Source organism: Mirounga leonina, unplaced genomic scaffold (genome assembly GCF_011800145.1).
Source record: "Mirounga leonina isolate KUSES-001 unplaced genomic scaffold, KU_Mleo_1.0 Mir_53, whole genome shotgun sequence".
Classification (NCBI taxonomy): domain Eukaryota; kingdom Metazoa; phylum Chordata; class Mammalia; order Carnivora; family Phocidae; genus Mirounga; species Mirounga leonina.
The window spans coordinates 104066970-104092100 of record NW_023270807.1 but is presented as its reverse complement, the minus strand read 5'-3'; the positions used below and the strand labels follow the sequence as shown (position 1 = coordinate 104092100).

Here is a 25131-nt window from a genome sequence, read left to right as displayed (position 1 = left end):
TAAGATTTCACGAAATATTATATTTCCATTCAGCTTCTTTCAGCTAAACATTCTAAAATTTCCAGAAAAGATCCATTACCTACAAATCACTGTTGCAATTTGCATGTACTAATCTTCAAGGGAAAACACACAGTTTCATTGAACTTAGTCTTTAGTGAGCACTAATAATAGGCAACACTTATATACCTCTTACCTCATACCCAGCACTGTCTCTAGTACTTCATACGCATTATTGCACTTGACACACGCAAACCCTGAAATGCAGGAAATTTTATGACTCCTGTTTTATAGGGGAAGGAAGGAAGATGGGAGGTGGAGTCTAACACAATCAGTAAGTGATAGAACTGGGATTAGAACCTGGGTAGTGAGGTTCCAGGGACTGGTCCCTTGACTGCCTCAAGATGAGGGAGTCCTTGACTAGAAGGCGCCCAGTCCAGCAGGAGGGAGAGAAAAGTAAAAGTGTAATATGGCCATGATGTGGTGATTGTAGGATGGAGGTGTGTGCAGGGGCCGTGGGCACATGGAGGAGGCTGCAGCCTGGTGCAGTGGGTCCCAGAAAGGCTGCCCAGAGGTGTAGTCACATGAGGGCGTCTTGCAAGGTGGGTAGGGGAAGAAGGGGCTGGAGATCATGCCAGAAAAAGAAGAGCAAGAGCAAGGACACAGAGGGACCCAACACATGATGGGTCCAAGGGTGAGGAAGGGATGTGAGAGATGAGGCTGAGGAGGGGGTGGGGATTGGGTCACAGAGCCCTTGAAAGCCAGGTTGGGAAGCTGAGTTTAATCTTGAGGGAGGTGGGGACTATTCAGGGCCATTCTCAGGGGAGGAACATGGTGGGACAAGCATCTTGTTTTACGGGGAAGGTAGAGCGGGCCATGGAAACTGATCAGAAGGTCAATGCAATGGGCGAAATGAGCCCTGGAGAAATGGGCTAGGAGAAGACAACAGCGACATCAGCTACTTTTACTCTCTACCCATGTGACAGCCCCTGAATTGTGTGGAAGCTGAATACATGTTCATTTTGAAAACAACAAAGGTAAGGGAGTCTTTTTTGACATTTTGGGTGGGGAGAGCTTAGCTTTCAAGTTGAACCTCTTATTATCTGGTTTTCTTCCCCATCAGAATCAACATGGGAGGCAAAGCCCAGAGAGAGCACACGAGAAGCTTCTGATAACCTCTCCACACCAAACATTTTACTTTTCCTAGACATCTGAAAAAACTGTGAATTTAACGCCAAAGCAGGTCATATGTTCCTAATCACCCCGCTAACTTCAGGACAGCCTGAGCATTAGGAACCTGGGTGTGCAGATACCAGCTGGTGGCAGACGGAATTCACTACTGACCTTCTTAAATTTAATCCAGACAGCCGAAGAGGAAAGACTTCATATTCTGCTAGACTTAGATGCTCCGTGATCCTCCGAGCCATTCTGTCCTGGAAGAAAACAAGTTGGTTCGTTAAATCACCCGCATGTGAATTATCAATTCACACCACGTGAAAGGAAACACTCACATTTCATGGGCAAGATGAAGTACAATTCCAAAACAAATTACTGTGATGATTCATGCAAAAGCTTGATTTCTGAGGCTTAATTGATACAGCTCACAGATAACCTGACTCGTTGGCTCTCAGGCCAGTAAAACATCCGTTAGACCTTCTATGTAACTACTGTTACATAGAAACAGCAAGAAACTGTTAGAGAAAAGGGTTTAGGCACCGTACTTAGTGCAGACTCTGCAACTGCGAGAGGTTTTCATTGGAATGTTATCTCCCCAATGGTCAACGCATTCCAGTGAGTATAAAATGAAGGGTTCAAAGTTCGTGTTTGGGATCACAGACGTTTGAGGACAGGTGAGATTCTCCTTTTCGTAGACAAAGAAATGATACCTGCAGAGGCTGCCCCACCACCAGTTACTGCTGGAATCAGAGGTTCACCGACCAGTGTTCTTTCTGCTACGACAGACTTAATTTAGGTGCCGTGCCTCTGAAGAGAGAGCCCTCGTGAAGACTTTCGAGTCACAAAACCCTCCCTAGGGGTTAAGTTTAAGTTTACATGTGAAGTTTAAACTTACTTTATAGTCTTTTATTTTTTATTTATTTTTATTTTTTTTAATAATTTTTTTAATGTTTTATTTATTTATTCATGAAAGTCAGAGAGAGAGAGAGAGGCAGAGGCAGAGGGAGAAGCAGGCTCCCCGCCTAGCAGGGAGCCCGATGCGGGACTCGATCCCAGGACCCTGGGATCATGACCTGAGCCGAAGGCAGACGCTTAACCATCTGAGCCACCCAGGCGCCCCTATAGTCTTTTAAAATGTGGAAGTAATTTTCATTTTAGAAATTCTAATAAGCTCAAGTCTTTACTTTTCATGGAGAAATGAGTCCCAGGCCAGGGTAAGGACAAAAAGGACTCTCCCCCCCCCCCCCCATGACCTTCCCATATTTTCAGCCTGTTCCTGAAGGGCAATTTGTCCCTGGCTCCATGGCAACTCAGAAAATCCTAAAGTACTTGAGCTGGCTGAGGCCTTAGGCTAATGGAGTTCAAACCCACATTACACTTAAACACACACACACACACACACACACACACACAAACTGCAGTGCAATCAGACAGTGAATTAAAGGGAGAGCTAGTCTAGAAAACCCTAAAGAAACATATGTTAATTGAGCATCTGTTGGTGCTAGGCCCTGTGTTCTCTCCCCTAAATACATGATCTCACTCAGTTCTTAAAATTGCCAAGCAAGGTAGAGATGGGCATAAAGATTCAGGCTGAGGGCGCCTTCAGCTCAGGTCATGATCCCAGGGTCCTGGGATCGGGCTCTGCATCGGGCTCCCTGCTCGCCAGGAAGCCTGCTTCTCCCTCTCCCGCTCCCCCTTCTTGTGTTCCCTCTCTCGCTATCTCTCTCTCTGTTGAAAAATAAATTAAAAAAAAAAAATCTTAAAAAAAAAAAATGATTCAGGCTGAGTTCTTCCCTTCAACAAATATTTATCCGAGCATCTGCTACATGCCAGGCACCAAAGTATACAAAGTATACAAAGGAGAAATAGACATACTTTGTTTTCTGCCTGCAGTGAGGTGGGGGGGGCGGGGGGAGACAGGGAGTCAGGTACATTCACTAGCACTGTTGTTCACACAGCAGCTTGTGACTTGTTAGATGATCATGAAATTAATTTAGTGGGTCTTGATCAGCATTAAAAATAAATGAATGAACAAATAAATAAAGTAGACCAGAACAGCACAGAATAAGAAATATCAGCATGCAGGAGGTAAAGGTAAGGAAACTGACATGGATTAATGTCTGTATATCTGTATCAATCGTGTATATGTCTGTGTGTACTGGTTTGCAATGTAAAATATATTTCCTTTTGTGGGTCATGGTGAAAAGAAGCTGAAAGCTCTCCAGTTATAGAACAAAGTGACAAGCGCTCTATTAGAAGTTCACACAAAATGGTAGAGCGAAGAGGAGTCAGTGAGTGTCTGCCTGTGGATCCATTAGCACCTGGCCCCAGAGGGAGCTGGGAACAATCTTGGTTTCTCACCAAAGAGAAATTCTCTTAAGGATGGGATGGCCAAACCTAATAATGCTCAGCGTTAGGACAAGCTCGACAAGGACTGGTATGAAGTTTCAGGGACTAGAGGTAGGGGTCTCTTTTCCTGCAACATTGGAAAGAAGGCGGGCACCTCTGAAGCCAAGAGAAGGCACAATGTTAGCTCTGTGTTTGCACAGTGAAGCCAGGCTCAAGAAGAGGGAATTAAACCTCAAGAAGATGGAACCCATATCTAGCCCTGATTGCTAGATGTGTGGGAGCTGTTGGAAGGTCCACCAGCACCAGCTAGGTCTGGAATGAATTCCCATCCTCCCACTGTCGAGAGAGGGCAGGGAAGAGCCTCTGGAGTCTGGAAGGCCGGGAGATGGGAAGTCAGAGGTGGGGCCCTTTAGGTGATCCGAATCTCAAGAGCAGCACCCCCTCTGGGATGGCGGGTTACTGCAATCTCCCTTATCAGGATAGAATCATTATTAAATTTTCTCTTTTAATAAAACTACCTTCAGATATTCTAGATACCATGTTGATTGAGGATCAGTGGCAGTCCGCTAGACCACCATGCAGATACCTCCTCCAGTTTCCGAGGGAGGATTCGGGGCAAGAGAAATAAAGACCTTCCTATAGAATAAGATGAGTGGGGCGCCTGGGTGGCTCAGTCGTTAGGTGTCTGCTTTCGGTTCAGGTCATGGTCCCAGGGTGCTGGGATCGAGGCCCGCATTGGGCTCCCTGCTCAGCTGGAAGCTTGCTTCTCCCTCTCCCACTCCCCCTGCTTCTGTTCCCTCTCTCACTATGTCTCTCTATGTCAAATAAATAAATGAAATCTTAAAAAAAAAAAAAAAAAAGATGAGTCACTCAGGTTGTAAGGCTCTCTGACATGGGAGTTAAGTGACTGCAACAAGAAGTAGCTCAGGGGGGAGTCAAGTTCATTATGTTATTTTGGTGACTTGGTTATTACATATTTATCATTTAACAAGCAATGACATGAAATGAGGTCAAGATTAATTATCATATGTGTTATTTAATCCACATTTCCCTTGTACAGACTTATGATAATAAAGTGGGGTGTTTTTTTTTTTAAGTAATCTCTCCACCCAGTGTAGGGCTCGAACTTACAACCCCAAGATCAAAGAGTCACATGCTCTACCTACTGAGCCAGCCAGGCGCCCCCAGACTTATGACAAGAACTAGGTACTACACAAAATAAACAGCCCCCAAAATATATAGAAAAATAACAACTCGATGTTTATGTTTTATGTTTCCTCACCTATCATGTGTGACAGAACCATACAAAAAACAAAGTCTTTCATAAGTTCCCCTTCACTATAGGTGATGGCTAAAGAAAGAATACCAGCATATGTTGAAAGCGGAGAAATAATTAGGGTATGAGTGTTTATTCTATTAAGAACAAATTAAATAGTTGATGTTAAAGTGCTTCATGAGCTACACGGTATTCTGTAAGTATTGACCATTTTTTAGTTATTATCAATGCCAATAAATTATTACTAAGTAAAAAGTGAAAAGCATTAGTGCTCACAAGTAAATAAAATTGTATTTGATGCTTCTCGAGTATGTTGTTTTTCACACATCTTTAGTTTTAAACCAAGGACTCGGGTGTCACTAACATTTTCAAGGGTTAACAATAATCAGGCGGAAAGTTTAATAAATAATTGTTCTTCGTAAGAGAAGTACAGATTGACTTTGATTAGTAAAAATGATCTTCATTGTACAGAGAGAGAAGCAGAGTGATTTGTCCAGCATCACATGGTGGCAGAACCAGAATAGAAAGTCAGACCCCCATGACACCAGAGTCCTTGCATTTTAACTTTTTTTTTTCCCTAAAGATTTTATTTATTTATTTGACACAGAGAGAGACACAGCGAGAGAGGGAACACAGTAGGGGGATTGGGAGAGGAAGAAGCAGGCTTCCCGCCGAGCAGGGAGCCGCGTTTTAACTTCCAACCTTGCTCATGATCTTGGTTGTTGGTTTGCTTTTTCATACAGAGCCATGAGCTGTTTTCTATTCTTTGTCCAGAATAGAGATGATCATAGGTAATGTAATGATTATATATCATAATCACACACATCACAAAATCATTAGTATCATAGAATGGAAAGCTCTCCCTGAACATCAGCAAGGCAACTTCACTTTTCTATTGCTAAGTCTAGATTCAAAAGTTTTTTGGCTCCTTAGCTTTCTTAAATAATTTTTTTTTTTTTTTTTTTGGTTTGGCTATGTTTTGATTAAAATTAGGTGTTACTACCTTGTGTTTAGGGAAAAAAAATGTCTCGAAATAATATTTCACACAAGAAAAGTAAGTAAAGTGGGTGTGTTGCTGGTAGAATTTAACTTAAATACGTGAAGTTCTACTTAAAGGTTGTTCAACAGATAAGTTGTATGGGGTTGGAGGAAGTATCTACAGTTTCAAAAAGCAGTGAAAGATACATTCAATAGTTTTAAATGGGCAGGATTATACTTTCTAATCTAGAGAGGCACATTTGGGTGGTAAAACTATTAAAAGTTAAACCCAAGGAAGTGATTAACACAGAAGTTCAGCGCAAGAGTTACTTGTGGGGGGTCTGTGATTGGGGTGGGACACACGGAAGGGGCTTGCAGGGTAGTAGTAAAGTTCTATTCCTTGACTTGGGTGGTGTCCCCTTACGGTACTTCACAAACCCATGCACTTGATTTGTGGGGCTTTCTGTATCTACAGGTTTTTTGTTTTTTTCCTTTTAGACTAAAGGGATTTACATAAATAAATCATTTGTTTAAAATTGGGAACTAAGACTACATTGATCAATTACTTGTTGTTTTCAGGGCTGGTAGGACAAAGAGAAAATGAAACCGCATGTTCCCTTTTAGGTTTTAATCAAGTTCAGAGGAGCTCAGAATTTCCTCTCCCAGTAGGCATGGTCAAGATAAACCCAGGCAAATTCTACTAAACAACAAACCAGGGCCAGCAGTCCCATTTACAGCAGAATACCTGGGCCTGGGCTCCCAGCCAGCATGGCAAAGGCCTCTGCTGGACCTCCTGGCCTGGCTCCACGGACAAGAAAAGCACATTGCAGAGGACACAAGCCGTGGTTATGCGATTCTCGTTCTCCAGAGTCTAACTTCACTCCTGTTTCTGTAGCTGAAGAAAATGCTTCGCCCTCTTCTGTTTATTTGCACAGAGGGCTGTTTAACATAGGGGCACAAAGGGTGGGGGAAAGCCACAACCATGTGGACCAGAATGATTTCCAATCACAATAAACACGCCCAAAGAGGGAGGAAGATGGCAAGTGATATATTTCCTTTCCAACATTCTTTAAAATAAATGTAGGGCCCTGGAGGAGGCAGCCTGACATGTTCCTACTAGATGACTAAGTGTGGAGAAGCACAATGCTTTGTACCCTACCTGCACTATGCCCAGGCCCCATTCCAGATACCAGTTTGGCAACTGGCTCCCAAGGGCGTGAGTATCGGGACCCCACCTACAATGCCAAGTCGCCTGGGCTGCCCCTGTCTCTTCCATTGGCCCTCGGCAGTTTGACATCGGGGAAGATGCTCCTCTCTGATACATTCTGCAAAGCTTCCCGCATCTTCTAAAGCAGTTGCAGACCACTGAGCAATGCTGTGATGGTTTAGACACCCAGCCACGACAGGCCACAGCTGGGAGCGAGCCAAACCTACACTCTGGTCCGTGGTCACATTTTGAAACTATTTCCCCTGAAGCATGTGAGCAAAATCCACACAAATTTTAAGTAACATATAATTGTTGTGAAAGAATATAAGGGATTATCTTTTCTTCATCTGCTTCTGTGAATTTCTCCCTTCAAATGGCTAGGTCCACGTGTCATTCTGCATTACTCACTTTGAACAACACGCAGAAACACTGAGCACCATGGCACAAGACACATTACTCACTTTGAAGCCTTAGAACATAAACACCAACAAGAAGCTGAATTCTCCCATTGCTGTCGGAACGGAGTATAAGAGCATAATTTCTCGAGTCCCATGAAAGGAGAAAAACTTCTCTCATTTTCAACATGAAAAGACACCCTCCCCCACCCCACCCACCACACATCTAACACTAATGACCTGGCCATAGAAGGGCTCCCATCTGATGATTAAACTTTGCAAGTCTACCAAATTCCCATCTTAGGCAGCTTATTTACTTGTTGTTCAAAGCAACATTCTATGAATACGTTGTGCTGAAGCATAAGAGAATATACGATAGCTTTACAGGGTGACCTGTTGCTATTATTAATGTTGTCCCCCAGAGTTGTGCAGTGCACAGCATGTGAGACTACATACAGCAGCCCTGATTATTCTTAAAGCATCAGAATATACTCTTTACTGGGGTGCCTGGGTGGCTCGGTCATTAAGTGTCTGCCTTCGGCTCAGGTCATGATCCCAGGGTCCTGGGATCGAGCCCCACATCGGGCTCCCTGCTTGGCGGGAAGTCTGCTTCTCCCTCTCCCACTCCCCCTGCTTGTGTTCCCTCTCTCGCTGTCTCTCTATCTGTCAGATAAATAAATAAAATCTTTAAAAAAAAACAAACTTTAAAAAAAAAAGAATATACTCTTGTATATTTGCATATTACATATACTATAAAAGTAATATTTGTATTATATACACTATATAAATCTGTTCCTTCTATCACATACCCATGTAAACCCTATTGGTTTGTCAATTCTTTTTTTTTTTTTATTCATGACAGACAGAGAGAGAGAGAGAGAGAGAGGCAGAGGGAGAAGCAGGCTCCCAAGGAGCAGGGAGCCCGATGCGGGACTCGATCCCAGGACCCTGAGATCATGACCTGAGCCGAAGGCAGACGCTTAACCATCTGAGCCACCCAGGCGCCTCGGTTTGTCAATTCTTATTCCCTAAGTTTCATTATTCTAAACCAACATTAATAAGCTAATTATGTTTAGTGCCTAAGTGTGAGGTTCTTTTTCTTTTTAATCTTCGAGTTATAAATCTACTTGAAAGTCAGACTGTTTCACCTGAGTCAACTGTGATCATTGATTTTCCCTCCTTCCCATTCCATTGGTCACCCAAATTGGAGCTGGATTCTAATTCTACCTTATAAATCTCTCTCAAGTCTCTACCCTCTCAAGCCTTCTCATATCTCCTCCAGACCATTATGGTAGTTTTTCAACTGGCCTTCCGACTTCTAGTCTCTCACAAATCAGTCAATCTGTCACATTATAGCAAGAATTTCTTCCTCAAACACAGATATGTTTAGATCACCCCTCTGTTTTAGTGATCTTTATATTCCCCAAGAGATGAAGTCCAAACAAGTTTCTGCAGTATATGACCTGTCTATAGTCCAATCAGCATATCAGTCTGGGTTAAAATGACTTCCAATACCAACCAACATCCATTCACGCATTTATTGAATGAAAATCCATTGTATCCTCTTAAAAACACAGCGGGATGGAGGTGTTATCTAATGTGACAGTGGTGATCATTTTGCAATATATGAAGGTATCAGAGCAATAGACCTTAAACTTACTCAATCTTATGTATCAATTATATCTCAGTAAAGTTGGAAAAAGAGTTACAAACAAAGATGTCTTAAAAACACACACATACAGTGGGACTCAGAAGGACTAGAGAAAAGTAGTAAGACCCATTCCCAGACTTTGGGGTGTAAATAGTTTGGCTGGAGATACCAACATGTCAATAAGCAATTATAATCGACCATGGTGGGGGCAGTTTGGCCCCAAGCTGCTGTGCCAGCCTCATATCCAGTGATGCTCCTACGCATAAGTATCTGCTTCTTTTTTTAGGGCTACCTGTTTTTGATTTATACCCCTACTCTAGCAAATTCTTACATTGTGCTGTGATCATTTGTTTAAGTGTCTCTGCTTAATATAGGGCAGCCCCTATATTTTAAGGAGCTGTGACTTCTCCAGCTCCTCTCCTACCACTTGGCACACAATGCAGAACGGTCAAGTTCAGCAAGGGAAAAGCAGGCCCCCAGGGCAAGGGGCTGGAGCCACCTCCCATCCAAAGCAGTCACGCCTTTGGTCCTGCCTCAGCCCCTGTTTCATCCCCATAAGCCTGTTTCCTCCCCAGTGTGGGGGAAGGAAGAGAACATCCCCCAGAAGGCTGCAGTCCCAAAGAGGTAGAGGTGGGGGGAAGCACCAGACAGGGACAGCTAAACTCATAACAAAGTTGGCTCATTGCGCTGCCCTGCACAGCAAAAGCTCCCCTGTAGCTAACTTCAGTATGTCTTGCTTCTTGAGTTTGGTAACTAAGAATCTAGGTTCTATGGATGTGGTTTTTGGAAGTGAGGCCAATATGTTAAGGCTACTGGAATAAATATGAAAAAGAAATGAGGAATCATACCCGAAATTAAGTACAAATGACTTCCTTCCTAAAGGTGGAAAAACTAACTTGCATGACTGATAGGTGTCATTTTTATATACCTGAGTATATTACTAAACAGTCCATTTAAAAAATCCATTTCAACTAAGTGAAATTAATTTGTTCTCTGTTTAGTCTTTCTTCACTTATCTCACCAAAGAGGGTAAGATGTAGAAGCTACCCTCAAGAAATTTATAACTAGTGGCAACATTTAGTTCATTGATAGTTCTGCCATTTCCCCCAAACTGAGACATTTCAACCCGTAGACATTATTTTGGGGGGAAAGCAAGTCCCTCAAGGTTAAAACTGGTGACTTCCCCAAGAAAAGTGACTAGGCCAAAGCCCAAATGATAGATAGACTGGAATGTGTATGTTTGCCAGAACAAAGAGAGGTGGGCGAACATGGATGGAGATGTTTTCCCTTCAGATCAGTGAGGGGCGCCCCCCCCACCCCGAGGTGGCCATCACCGTTGCTTGCCCCAGCCAGAGGGGGCAGCAGTGGGGGAAATGCCTTCTTGCCCAACAGCTGGGATTCCCCCAGCTCATCACCCCCGTGACTGTGAAAGTTCTCAGCTTGCTGTGCTGTCTTCCCATGGAAAGAGGGGTGAAGAACCTTACATGCCTGATCCAGCTCTATCTGTTCCTTTAGCAGTGTACTCCCTGGCACCCCCAGCTCACTGGCAAAGGAAAGGTTATGAGCATGCTCCTGCCTTGAAACAATCTGATGGGCTCCTAAGACAGGCTTTGGAGACCGGGTGTCATTCTCCTCCTTATTACCCCAGCTCTGTCTCCGCTCCTCCAGTTGGGGGGGGGGGTGTCACAGCACCCTCTGCCTGGAGGGCCTGGGATTGGCCAGGTCAGAGTCCTAAGAATCCAGGGAAACCTCAATAAGTGAGCTCAGTAAGTCAGGATCTTCATCGCAGAAAAGAGAAAGCTGGGATTCAGAATGGCTTACCCAAAAGATGTTTGGTAAGTAAAAGCTGTAATGGTAAGTTACGGAGAAAACCAAAGAAACGCCATTCAAGTTTGAGAAAAAGCACATTCCAGAGCAGTGGTTTTCCCTCTGCCCAGTCGAGGCCCAGCCGAAGCAAAATTTGCTTTCTGTTTCTTTCTTGAATGAAGTAAACAGCCTTGCTTTTAAATTCATTATGTAAAATTAGCTCCAGAGAAACAAGGAGCACAGACTAATAAAGTCTGGTTGGAGGGAGAAAAGTTTCCAATCTACCAATTTGCCATATCTAAAACCCACAGCCTTTCAAAAAAGTCAAGGCAATGTTTGCCCAGAGAGCAATTTTGTCTTGCAGAGAAAACCCTGTAGTTGGGCAGGAAGAATGTGAGTAACAAGGTGCAAGGATCAGCATAAATTTCAACTTCAAAAGGAGAATAATCCCTGTTTCTGTAAACGCTCCCCTTCCAGATAAACAACTGGGTCCCCAGATTGAAGATGAGTCATGCCCATCGCCAGAGTCCCCCCACACCACACATTCCTCTCCTGTCCTCTGCAGCCATTTGCATACATCCTAACCTAAACCAGGGCCGCTTATAAAAGGGCTTGTGTTTAACTTTATTTAATTCCAGTGCTTTCTTTCAGCTACCCAATCTGTATGTAATTAAAATCATATGGCAGCAAATGTTGAATGGTATGAAAAGTTTTACCATATGTATACAATTGACTAGCTGTAGAATTTGGCATGTCTGCAGTGATCCCATTAAGTGGGGCGAGCCTGGCTTATTTTGGAGTATACGTTATATGTTTTGGATCAGTTCTGTTTTTCGCTTCTACTCATGCTGTCCGTGACACTTAACCCTTTGTCAACAGTCCCCAGGTTGTGTTCCTGCATCTCCACAATGAGGGTCACTGCACCTTAGCTCTAAAACAATTTGCCTCATTGGAGGAAGGCTCCTTTGAAAATTTTCCATTTTCAGAAGCAAAATTAGCTTTCTCGGTCTTGACAAAGGCTGAGCAGATACCATCAAAGCCTCCAGGATCAAGCGGAACTGAATAGAGAAATTGCAGATGGAATCATTGCTTCCAAATCCTAAAGGCACCCTCCGTGAAACTTGAAAGAAGTAATTTTAGGACAAAAAGAGGAAGTACTGGACTACTGTAGATAGTAAAAACATGAAACTTATGTCCCAAGAGGTAGCAGATACAATATAAAAGGATTGAAGCAGGAGTTGGCAAAGGTCATGCTGACAGATCCACCTTTGAGGAACATTCCTGACATTCTGAGACTGATACAAGGGAGGGAAACCATATCTTTCCAAACCGATCACCCCCTTTCCTGCCCAACAAAACAGCCTGGACGCCTTTGTCAGAGGAAGAATTCTAGGTTAGATGGGCCTCCAGTCTGACTTTCTAGGTCACTCTACTGAGACTTGATAGAATGTATAGTTAATATACAAGGTTGCAATTTTGCTTTAAGACATTCTTCAATATAGATTTCAGAATGAGTTGAAGTCTCTTTTAACATGTGACGTGAAGAGACACATGTTCTTAATCTGTGGATTTAAAATTGTTTTAGAATTACATCAATGAAACATATCCTCATAAGAAGAGTCGGGTCACCAATCCTCAAATGTGAGAGTATAAGAGTAACGCAGAAGAAGAACTCCCAGGTTGGCGGCCATGTGGAGATGTGGGGAGAGTGACGTGGCCTGGAAGCTCAGCACCCTCTCCCCACACCTCACCTTGTTCACCTCGGCCTCCGGCTGGGGCCTCATGCCTGCAAGAGTGAAGCCTCTATTCCTGAGACCACTCCTGCTTTGGGAACCTGACCAGATGGAAGAGAAGAAGCCTGCAATCCTGAAAGACCTCACCCTCAGAGACATTTTCATAAGATACAGTGATGGACTGGATAGTGATTGATGACTGGATGAGATTCTAGTCATGTGCCAGGATCTTTTGACTTTTATAACTGTTCTGCTACAAGGGATCCAGGTTCAAAGACCAGGGGGTGGACTGTAATATTGTGATCTGTGTGAAAAAGAAAACCGCAGGCTAAAATGGTGTCACTTAGGCGCCGTCACCAAACTGGGGCTTCATACCTAATCTAATTGCAGTTTCAGCGTCCCCCAGAAATGAAGAATTGACTGGCCACTCAGGAAGTTTCTGGTCAGCATCAGTGAGGTCATTTGTCCAATGGGCCCTCTCCATCTCTCAAAGGAAGATGAGGTCATCTGCATGATAAGACCCTCTGCTCTTCCCCCTCAGGGGAGGTGACCTTGCCTGAAACAATCTTTTCTTTTACTAATAACTTCCTTGCCCCACCCTTCTTCTTAGAAAAACTTTCCATTTTGTACCATTCTCAGTTCTCCTCCACTTGCTAGATGAAAGGCTGCCTGATTGGTGAATCATTTAATAAAGCCAATTAGATCTTTGAACTAAAAACAACAACAAAAAAAGCAATGTAGGATAAAATTACTTTCTAGCCGAATGTCTTGCAACAAATCAGTTGTTAAAAATCTTTAAAGAGGGATTTTCATCTGGAGCTAAAGAGGAAAGAAAAAGAAAGGAGCTTTGGAAAACATTAGTTTGTTGCTAGAGGCAGGAGTTGTGCTAAGCTGCTCTGAGGGGAGGGTAAAGGCAGAGGCACCCAGCATCCTGGGAAAGGCAGTCACAGAGAGAAATGCCTTCAATTCTTTCATCAGATCATGTTCCCAAACCGGAACTCAAATCCTGGTGCTCAGCATGGAATACGAAAGTACAGACCCCTAAGATTAGAAAAATGAACCTAAAGAATTGATCCCTTTAAACAGGAAAGTATTGGGGCGCCTGGGTGGCTCAGTCATTAAGCATCTGCCTTTGGCTCAGGTCATGATCCCGGGGTCCTGGGATGGAGCCCCATATCAGGCTCCCTGCTCCGCGGGAAGCCTGCTTCTCCCTCTCCCACTCTCCCTGCTTGTGTTCCCTCTCTCGTTGTGTCTCTCTCTGTCAAATAAATAAAATCTTAAAAAAAAAAAAAAAAAAAAAACCACAACAGGAAAGTATTGTGAAGTGTTTAAAGATTGTCTTAGAGACAGAAATGTCACACTTGCAGCTTGGGCACATGGTAAATAATGAAAAACATGATAGTTGACCAGTCGAGTGAAAGAGCAAATAGAAAAAAGAAAAATAGGAAGGTGTGATAGTGGGAATAATGGCCTGAACTTAGGGAAACAGAGAGAAACGGGGAATGAGAAGGCTTAACTAGCTGGAGAGAGGAGCTCTAGATTGCAATGAAGACTGGTAAATAGGACTGCCTGACCACTACACTGTGCCCACAAAGCCCCTTACCTGCGTGAGCCTCTCACCTGTAGCATGGCCCCCTCACATACCTTCAAGACGCAGGGAGGGAAGGACTGAACTTCTCAGTCTACAGACGAAGACATGGAGGCTCAGGAGAGCCCCAAAGTCACAAAACTAGTAAGGGACCTCTTTGACTTGAGTCCTGTGTTCTTTTTCCAGTAAAAAGTGCCATGATTTTTTTTTTTTTAAGAGAGAGTGTGTGTGTGGTGGGGGGTAGACAGGGAGAAGGAGAGAAAGAATCTCAAGCAGACGCCCTACTGAGCCCAGAGCTCAATGTGGGGCTCCATCTCACAGCCCTGAGATCATGACCCATCTCACGATCCCAAGATCATGACCTGAGCCGAAACCAAGAGTCGGACGCTTTATCGACTGAGCCATCCAGGCGCCCCAAGTGCCAAGATTCTTGACACATTAAACAATTAGAAGAAAAAGGGTAAAAATATTTTTTTTTCACCACTTTCTCCTTTCTTACATCTATTACAGAAAAATAAATGGTCTCCAAATGTCTTTCTCCACTTTGGAAGACGTAATTAAGTCATTAGAAGAGAAGTAACTAATTTAGGCTGATGGATCACATTATTTCTGAAATGATACCATCACTTCCCCCTCCATCCCCCATTCATTATTCATTATCTAGGTAGTACTAAAAGTTAGGGGGAAAAGGTAGGGCCTTTCAGGAGGCTAGAGTGAAAAGTCTTCGTCTCATGTTCTATTGCTTTCACTAAAGGCAAAATGGGGAAATGCCATATTCCATCTGGGGACTCACCACTGGGACCAGTAAGGATTTAAGGAGCACACAAAGGCTTTCTTTGGCATCAGGTAGAGTTACGAACCTATCTGAGGAAACCAGATGGAAAGAACAGTAGATGCCAAATGCCAATCTCGATTCTAAAAATAAAAGAACCGACTTGGGCACCCGAGTGTCTCAGGGCAGGGTAGGTTGAATGATGCCATAGATTAGCCTGAGTACTTACTCTTATCTCTTTTCCCTGGATTAGTCCCTAATGTTTTTCTGACTTTCTCCTGCTCTGGGTGGAATCTTATGTAATGTGTTACTGGTCTGCAGATGAAAGCCCATTGCAAATCAGCTCCCTATTAATTCAATACATTTTAAGGACTTTTCCCCCTTGCCTAACAAAATATAGTATTTTTTTTTAAGATTTTATTTATTTATTTGAGAGAGAGAGCACATGAGAGGGGGGAGGGTCAGAGGGAGAAGAAGACTCCCTGCCGAGCAGGGAGCCCGATGCGGGACTCGATCCAGGGACTCCAGGATCATGACCTGAGCCGAAGGCAGTCGCTTAACCAACTGAGCCACCCAGGCACCCCAAAATATAGTATTTTGATCTTGAATATTTCCTCCCAAATCACCAAATAGGCACAATTTCTTTAATTGGCTTCTTGGCTCAACTTAAGCTTGTGTGCCCTTATTTCCATCTATTATAGAGGTGGATAATAAGAGATCTTCTATTTTCCAGCTCCTTTTAAGGTAGAACATAAGGGAATAAGGCTTAAATTGAACTAAGAAAACATTCACTTAGAAAAGAGAATTACTTCCAGACCAGTCCAGAGGGTCCAGTCTCCACGACCACACATGCCTTAACTGATACAGAAGCATAAGATGCTTTAACATAAATAACTACTCTGTATTATCTTGATAGAGTATCCACAATTTTTGAATTCATAATTTCTGCAGGCTGGGAAAACTCTTCAGCTGATCACTACAGGAGATGACTAAGCTGAGATTCGGTAGGTGACAGGGGAGGGGTGGCGGGATCTGCCTGCAGCTGGGAGGAGGAGGCTGCTCCTTGTGTGCGATAATCCTATTAAGAAGCTCCTCCAACAACAGTCTGGTCTTGAAGTGAGTGGCTGAAAGATAACGGGGTCTGTGATCTTAAGTGTCACTTAATTATATAGGTAAAACTCCAGTCTAAACTCAAGGGCTCATCAGCATAATCAAACATTGAGCATGGAGGGCCCTCCAAGGAGCCCACTTCCCTGACAGCCTGGGTTCTAGCAGTTACAGAATGCTCCTTGGAGAAGGGGGCCTTGCCTTATTTGGGCAGAAGCAATTTACTCTGTTCACTAGAAACTCACCCTGTCTAGACTATGGGGTTGATCTCAAGTGTGGGGATGAAGAGGCAATCTTCTCCAGCTCGCTTGCCAAGGTAAAGACCTCAGGTTCACTCTCACAGCAATTATAATCAATCTCAAGACATCCTTTGTGTAACAGAGGATGCTGAGACAGCTGCTTCTTCATTAGTCAAGAAAATTAAATAGAAACCTCTTGTGAGTAGAGCATCCACTGGCTGACACCAGCTCAGTCCCCCAGTGGATGGCCCATTTAGATGAATGGAAATGCTTTTTTGTCCAGTTATTCTGTCAATTACTGTCAGAAAGATGTTAAAATCCCCAATTACAATTGTAGGCTTATCACTCCCTTAAATTCTGTCAATGTTTTCTTCATATATTTTAAGCTCTATTACTAGGCATATACAGACTTGTGATTGTGATGTGTTCCTGGAAAATTGTCCTTTTTATCCCTGATAATATTTATCATTCTGAAGTCTATTATCTTGTCTTAGTATGGCCACTCCAGTTTTCTAAAGCATACTGTTTGTAGGACATACTTACTCCATCTTTTTACCTTCAACCTACCCATATTTATATTTAAAGGCAGCATATCTTTGGGTCTTTCTTTTTTTCCAGTCTAACAATCTCTGCTTTTAAATTGGAGTATTTAGTCCACTTACATTTAATGTTAATTATTGATGTGATTGGATTTAAATCTGCTACTCTGATTTGTTTTCTATTTGTCCCAACTGTTTTTTGTTTTGTTTTGTTTTTAATTCCTCCGCTCCTCTTTTCATACATTTTTCTGGAATAATTAAATATATATATATATTTTTTTAGAATTCCATTCTCATTTCTCTCCTGCCTTTTTTAGCTGTGCCTCTGCATTTTCTTCCAAAGAGCTAATACGATTTTTATAAAGCACGAATGCCCTCACACCCTCTGCCTTGGGATACCGAATCAGTACACTAAACTATGTATACGGTTACTGAGGAGAACTGAGAATCCTGCCTCCCACCTCCCTACTGTGTCCTCCCTGAAGTATTTAACGATAGAGAAAAGCGTGGGGATTCTCCCTGCCTTCCTGGGAGGCTGTCTAGTACTGTGATTCTACATACTAAAAGAATTATAGAAGTTTTTTCTTCAAGTTTTCTTTATAGTAATTTTTATAGACTCTAAATCTCTGGATCTCCATGGCCTCCATCCTAAGAATTCAAATTCCTGCACTTCTATTTTGTTTCCTCATGCCTCTTCCATGAACTTCCTATAGGATTGCAATCCATTCTCTGAAAAAAAATTTTTTTTATCGATGTGTAATTGACACACAATATTCTGTTTCATGTGTATAACATAATGAATCAGTATTTATATACATTTCAAACTGATCATCACAACAGTCTAGTCACCATCTGTCACCAAACAAAGTTAATACAATATTATTGACTGCGTTGCCCAGGCTGTACATTACATCACCACAACTTATTTATTTTATAACTGGGAGTTTGCACCTCTTGATCCTCTTCACCCATTTTGGCCCCCTCTCACCCCTTCTGGTGACCTGTTCTCTCTGCCTGAAAATACGTTTAAATCCAAGTTTCAGGCCTGAGAGAACCAAATACATCTAAGGCTTGCAAGGAGCTCCCTCTTGAGGTAGCCTTTATAAAGATGTTGAAAATTGCCTTCATAGGACTTGGCTGTAGCACTCACAGCTTTCAGGAATTAATAAAATTAATCCAGAAGATATCCTGGCTAAATTATAGATGTAAATATCTCCTTATCAAAAACAATTCTAACTGCTAAGAGACAAGATAACCTCTGGCGGAAAAATAAACACAGTGCCTCACTAAATGCATTCCCTAAATATAAAATAATAAAACGCTGGAAAGACACTACCGACCACAAAGTAAATGTGATTCCAGAGTTCTGGTGCCCTTGTTGGTTTTAGATATTGTTCCTTATTGTAAAGAAAAGCAAGCTTTCTGCAGAGAAAGAAGTGGGTGTGGGTTTGGGTGTGTTACACAATGGAGCTTCTGAGTCAGAGGGACCAAGATTTGGCTATTGACTCTTGCTTTGAAGCAAAGTGACTTTGAGGATGTTTTTAAGTCCCCTTAAGCCATCTGCAAAATGGGGTGGTCATAAGAATTTACTTCAGAGGCTGTGAAGAGTACTAAGTAATGGGATACGGGTGGGCCCTTAGCACAGGGCCTAATGCCCAGGAAGTGCTTGTGAGTGCTTAGTCCTCCCACTACTATCTACATTTGTAAGACTCTTAGATGAGGGGCAGGACACCTTTTTTTTTTTTTTTTTTAATCACCAAGATGCTTCTTGCATCCCTGATTACTGCACTTTCCTACTTTAGCTAAGAAGAACTTTTTCCCTACATTTTCCACCATCATTTGAGACATCATCTGCTAAATCACAACATTAGCAACCACACACTTCTTTAAGGTTCTGTGCATATGAGGCATGAACAAACTGTTTTGAAAGAGTCCATTAAATCATGGGTATTGGGCTGGATGTCCTCCACGAGCATGGGGAGGCTGCCTTCCCGACACGATGCTGGAGAAGTGGGAGGAATGATCTCTATGTGGGATTTGGGCTGTTGTTCCAAATTCCCTCTAACTTCAGCCTGGCCTCAGAACACAGGGGACGTCTACTCTTTTATAAACGGAGCCACCAGTGGGAGGGGAGGGATATGGGTGGGAACTTCTTCGTCAGCTTGGAAGTGCCCTGTTTGTTTGTTGACTTGTTTGTTTGAGGTCCCCAGCTTTGCCCACACGGTCCAACAGCAGACAAAGCTGGGAAACTGGCAGGAAAGTCTGCAAGATCTGAGCAGTCTCAGAGAAACAAGAAGGGAAAAGGGGCAGAGAGATAAGGATCTCACTTTCCCACAGACTCGACAGTGGGAGCTGGGGAAACGCCCAGCGAGGAGAAGGGAGATAATGATGTAATGGCAAGGTGGGAGGAAGCCAGACGGGCCGAGAACGAGAGCGAGGAGTGTCTGGAAGGCCCAGGGGTACAGTGTGGAGACAACTCTGTGAGCTGCCGGGGCCCTTCCGGCAGCCCTTCCCCCCCCCCATCCAGAGAGGGCTCGGGCCACCTGGGTACCTTCGGACAAACACCAACATGCTCCTGGAGCCTCAGGGGAGAAGCTGCAGTCCGGGAGTTCAGTGGTTTGATACAGCGAAACCACAACTGGTGGATGGAGACAGACCTGTCTGTCGGAACATCACGCGTGAGTTTTGTGATAAAACAAGACAATTCAGTGCTTGTGACTGACCCCCGGTGTGCCCTCCGCCCCTAGAGGACGGCAGTTTCCTTGGCCATCTTATCTTTGCCATCGAGGGTCCGTGGATGGGAACCAGTGAGACGCGCTGCCCTAAGAGCATTAGGAAAAGGGCCCCCAGCCCAGGGATGATTTTGGGAAAGCTCTCTCAGGCTCACCCTGTTTGCCACTCAGAGTGTGCCTCTGACGCACAAGTCTTGATACGGGAAACGGGTGTGCAGGATGGATGTGCAGAACCCTCAGGAAGCCCAGGGGGGTCGTGACTCCTCTGATGTCCCTCCTGCCCAGCCTGGCTCCCCAGGCTTTAAAGGCGGGAGAATTCAGGGCAGGGCAGGGAAGCAGGGGAGGGGCAAGGGTGGGGGGGTAGTGAGGGGATTGGGGGGGTGCAGTGGACTCAGGCACAGGCTGCTCTTGCCTTCCTGGTAAGGATGAGCTGTGAGAGGGCGCAAGCTGTGTACTTTCCCACCTTTCTCCTGGGGCCTGGGAAGGCCCAGGAAGGTCCCAAACGTGAAGACAGAAGCCATGCATTATATTTCCCAGTGGCTTCTCCATGACATCTTTTCAGATCTTGGTATGCCCTAGATGACAAACTTAAAAGGGAAGGGGATAAGCGGAACACATTACTTAAAGCTTGCAACAGTGGTCTTTGTTTCTGCACTACGGAGCCTCTGTGAGCCGTGTTCGTTAGGCTTGCTGGTGAGCCTCGCTGAAATATCCGTGGTGTCATGAGAAGGGGTGATGGTGTGCATAGGCGCGTGTGTGTGTGTGTGTGTTAGAAGGGGTAAGTCGTCTTAGTTAAAAAGCACCCACAGAAATGCAAGCTGGTGCAGGCACTCTGGAGATTCCTCAGAAACTTAAAAATAGGGCTACCCTACAATCCAGCAATTGCACTACTAGGTATTTACCAAAACCATACAAAAATGCTGATTCGAAGGGGCACATGCACCCCGATGTTTATAGCAGCATTATCAGCAATAGCCAAATTATGGAAAGAACCCAAAAGTCCTGCAACAGATGAATGGATAAAGAAGACGTGGTCCATACATACAATGGAATATTACTCAGCCATCAAAAGAATGAAATCCTGCCATTTGCAATGCCATGGATGAAGTTAGAATATATCATGCAAAGCAAAATAAGTCAGTCAGAGAAAAACAAATACCATATGGTTTCACTCATGTGGAATTTAAGAAACAAAATAGATGGGTATACAGGAAGGGGGAAAAAAGAAGAGAGGGAAGCAAACCATAAGAGACTCTTAACAGTAGAGAACAAACTGAGGGTTGACGGAGGGAGGTGGAGGGGATGGGCTAGGTGGGGGATGGGGATTAGGGAGGGCACCTGTGATGAGCACCCAGCGTTACATGTAAGTGATGAATTCACTGAAACCAATATTGCACTGTATGTTAACTAAAATTTAAATTAAAAAATTAAAAAAATAAAAAGTTGTTTTTAAAAAACATTAGCTTTCAGTAATTATAGCTTGCCCATCCTATGAAATGAATAAATGTGATTATCCCCATTTTCTGACAAGAAGACAGGTGCTCCTGATGACTAATATTAGTTCCTCATGATGACATCTGACTGCATTGAACTTATTCAGGTCAGATACCTGCTTAAAGCCAGTGGAAATCTACTTTGAGAGTAAAGATTTCAACTCAAGTTTCACGTTCAATTTAGAAGTTTCAAAAAGCAAATGTTTTAAATGGAGTGTGCATTTTGGTACAGACAGAATTTGGGATCACAGAGGAACATCTGGGCCCCAGCTCTCATTTGCTTCTCGCCTCACGGCTGTGTCCTCACCACACTGTGTGGACTGGCTGAACTGGGCAGCGCCGAGGGGCTGGGCGGGGGGCAGGGGGCCCGCTGAGCGGAGATCAGCAGGAGCCACTGGGGGCTGGTGGGCCTCTCTCCTCCGGGGGCCGGAGAGCAGACAGGACGCGGTGTGAGGGCAACTAACTGCTCGCTGAGGACATCGGAGCCAGGCGAGGCACTGTGTTCAAATGCTGCTGCAGTCAAGAGTCAGAGATCTAGAAGCTTCCAGCCCATGCCGGGAGCCTGGAGGACAACATGAACCTCTGAGGACAGACTGACGGCTTGTCTGTATCTCACCTGCAGGTTTTCAGGGATGGAAACCCACTCCCTCCTTACACTGCTTCGAGTTTTCCCTTGGTGACCCTAAGAGGACATACAGCATTTATAGGGACATATAGCCTTGCCCTGCAGGCCTCACTCCTGTCCTTTCCTGTTCTGTCTGTTCTCTCCTGGCTCTTAGAAGGGATCTGGCCCATTCCTAATGCAATAACAGCTCCCGTTCAGGAGTCATCACCACGGTGCTCCCAGCACTGTGCCCAGGGCTTTATCTAACAGCCTCATTTGATTAATCCTTACAAGAACTCCCATCTCTGCTTTTCCCCCATGTCACCCCTGACCAGTGGACCTGCCAGTGTTCCCCGCTCTCTCTTCCCCTGGCTCTTTAGGACCCCATACAAGCACCACAGGGCCCCTTTGCTTTGACGACTACTTTCTCCATTTAGAAAATGTCTTTCCAGTCAGAAATCCCTGAGTGGTCCCTGACTCCACCCTCCCCACTTTCTCGTACCCAGCCCCCCACAAAGTCCTGCTATGGCTCTCTCCGAAAACATACACCCTCTTCTCTCATTTCCACTTCTCTCATCTTTGCGTAGCTCCCCCGACCTAGGAGAGAGAGCCTCCGAGCTGGGCTCCCTGCCTCCACACACGGGTCCACTTCAATCTTTCCAGAAGTGGTGTGCTAGAACGATAACATTCTCCCACCTACCACTCCTCACACCTACGGTACATACAGCCTTTGGTCTCAGCTGGAATGTCACCTCTCTAGGGAGAGTTTTTCCTTGGCAACACGTTTCATTCTCTCCCCCACCGCCCCACAAATTCTCTCCTTCAGACTCTCACCCTCATCCTTACATTATTACAACTGAAATGCTGTTACCGTTTCTCTGTGGCTTTCTGTCTTAGAACATACAGATCACACATGTCCTGGCGCATCGGAACATACGTTCTATGCAGACAGGTGCTTGCATCCCAGAGCCGCAATAATTATTTGTTGAAGGCTGAACAAATGACCCATCTGGTACTTGGATTTTTTCCTGCCCCTTCATTCCACCCTACCTCCCTCGTGCATCTCTCAACTTTTCAGCCCTCTTGGTTTTAGTGGTATTTACTCCCACCGATGGCCTGCTGGCCAGAGGTATGAGATCAGACGTCCCACTGAAGACTTTAGTTCCTGCTTCCTTCCTCCCAGAACCCTTCCCTCAAGAACTGCGGCATTGAAAGCCTGAGCTGGAGTTTCTGGGCTACATTTCTGTCTAGCCAAAGTCAGCTTCGAGATGCAAGACAAGTTATCAGCAATCTTGAAGCTAGAGGCCCCAGAATGATAAAGGGCTTCCAGTGATTCATTGGATTTGACCTTCTCTTTCTTTCTTTCTTTTTTTAACTGACAACACATTCATCATGTCCTTTATCAGACTGCCAAAATATATGGTGTCTCAGGAAAGAAAGGGGAGTTAATCCTGGCTGGGAGCTTGCCCAAGCACATGGCAGCCCCGCTCACTTTCACCCAGCTCCTGGCACTGAGCAGGGAACGAAACCTTCATGTGTTTACCCGTCTTCTCTCAGTCTCTGTCTGGGGGATCCTGGTATGTGGCTAGGTAGGTAGGTAGGTAGGTAGGTAGGTAGGTGCCCTACCTTTCTAAATTCCATCACGCAGATGAAAGACAACACTTGGTAGATCTGTTGTGAGGATTAAGTGAGGAAATGTATATAAAGCACCTGGTGTGATGCCTGGCCCATAGAAAGCACCCCACAAAGAAGGTCTATTCCTTGTGTGTCTGTCCCTAGTTGGGTGTGCGTGAGAGATGGAGGGTGAGAGGGGTGCATCCTTTCATAGGAAAGTCCCAGTACTGGCGACCTCTACCCTTAAATCTACTTCTGCAAGATGCTGGTCTCTGTTGAGGTTGATGGTTCTGCCTCACAGCTCCCCACTCAGGCCAGTGGCGGGGACACGGGGGACTGAAGGCTGTCAGTTGGAAAGAGGCACTTTGTCACTTGCCTCCCCACTTCTGCCACATTGTGTATTTGGGTTAAATACGCTAGACCCTACAAGCAAGGCACATTTCACTACCGAAACCCAGAGCTACTGTTAAAAAAAAAAAAAAAAGAAGATAATCCTTGATCTCTTTAATGCTACTCTAATTATTTTTTTTTAAGATTTTATTTATTTATTTGAGAGAGAGAATGAGAGAGAGAGAGAAAGAGCACAAGACGGGGGAAGGGGAGAGGGAGAGGGAGAGGGAGAAGCAGACCCCCCGCCGAGCAGGGAGCCCGATGCGGGACTCGATCCCGGGACTCCAGGATCACGACCTGAGCCGAAGGCAGTCGCTTAACCAGCTGAGCGACCCAGGCGCCCAATGCTACTCTAATTATTATAAAAACGGGATTTGAAAGCAACGACGAGTTTCGCGAAACAGATCTGACAAGAAATTCCGTTCCGGAGACTTGATGAGACCTTTCCCTCTACTGGACAACTTGCTCCACTCTAGCCCCTTCCAGCTGCATTACAGGCAACCATTCGCTTCGCCATCAAATACTTATGGAGCCCTTCCTGTGGGTGGATTTCCAGGATCAGGCTCCTATTTTGTCCCTGCGCTGTTCCAGGAAAGAGGCCCCAGAGCGCCGGGATGGGGGCGGGGCCCGAACGAGGACACCCGCGTCCCTGCGGCCCGGCCACGGGCGCTGCGAACGTGCTTGGCGGCCGGCGCCGCGCGGAGGGCCTCCTGGGGGCGCAGCGGGCTCGTCTCCGCGTGAGCGGAGGGAAGACACGCCCAGCGAGGTTCCCTCGCGTGTCGCGCGTGCCAGAGCTCGTCCCGGGTGGAGAGGGGGCCGAGACACATCTGGATGGCGCTGCGGTCAGGCCCCCAGCCGCTCACCCGCAGGCAGCTGCAGCGTGCCCAGAGGTGCCTGTGTCCTGAGTGGGCCCCTCTGGCCGGCTCAGCACAGCCTCCCCGCGAGGCTGAACTCTGCGTTTGTGACGTTCTCGGGGCGCGGGGGGAAGAAGGCCGGCCCACCGTAAGCCTCGGAAACGGCAGCAAACGTCGCTCGTTTTCCTTTAATTTTCTCTGCCTTTTTTATTTTATTTTTTTTTAAGATCTTATTTTTAAGTAATCTCTACGCTCAACATGGGAGTCGAACCTGCAACCGCAAGATCAAGAGCGGCATTCTCCAATTGACTGAGCCAGCCAGGCGCCCCTCCTTTAACTTTTTCCATTAATCAACCCTGGCTTACTTCCTACAGCCTTCTGATCTCTAATCAAACCAATGTCACCTCATCAGTGACATCCTCCCTGACCACTGCACAAAAAGTATGAGCCATGGCTTCCCTGCCCCTTTTCCTTTCCTTCCTTACCCTACTCCATTCTCTCTGTGGCACCTATAACCATCCAGGAGATCATATCAATGTGTCTCTTCCCACTAGAGTAAAAGCTCTATGAAATCAGAGACTGTTCTGCACGTTGTTACAGTTCTGGTACCGGACGGTGCCTGCCCTGTATT

At 45.0% G+C, this 25131-nt stretch overlaps 1 protein-coding gene across 1 annotated transcript in view; it reads right to left on the bottom strand.

Annotated features, from left to right (window-relative positions):
- Nucleotides 1-1111: 1111 nt before the first annotated feature.
- The window catches only part of SCAF8 (SR-related CTD associated factor 8), a 184640-nt gene continuing 160620 nt past the window's right edge, over nucleotides 1112-25131 (bottom strand). The window contains exon 21 of the mRNA XM_034991072.1: nucleotides 1112-1430. The gene's annotated coding sequence lies outside the window, so the exon portion shown is untranslated. The remainder of the gene's footprint in view (nucleotides 1431-25131) is intronic.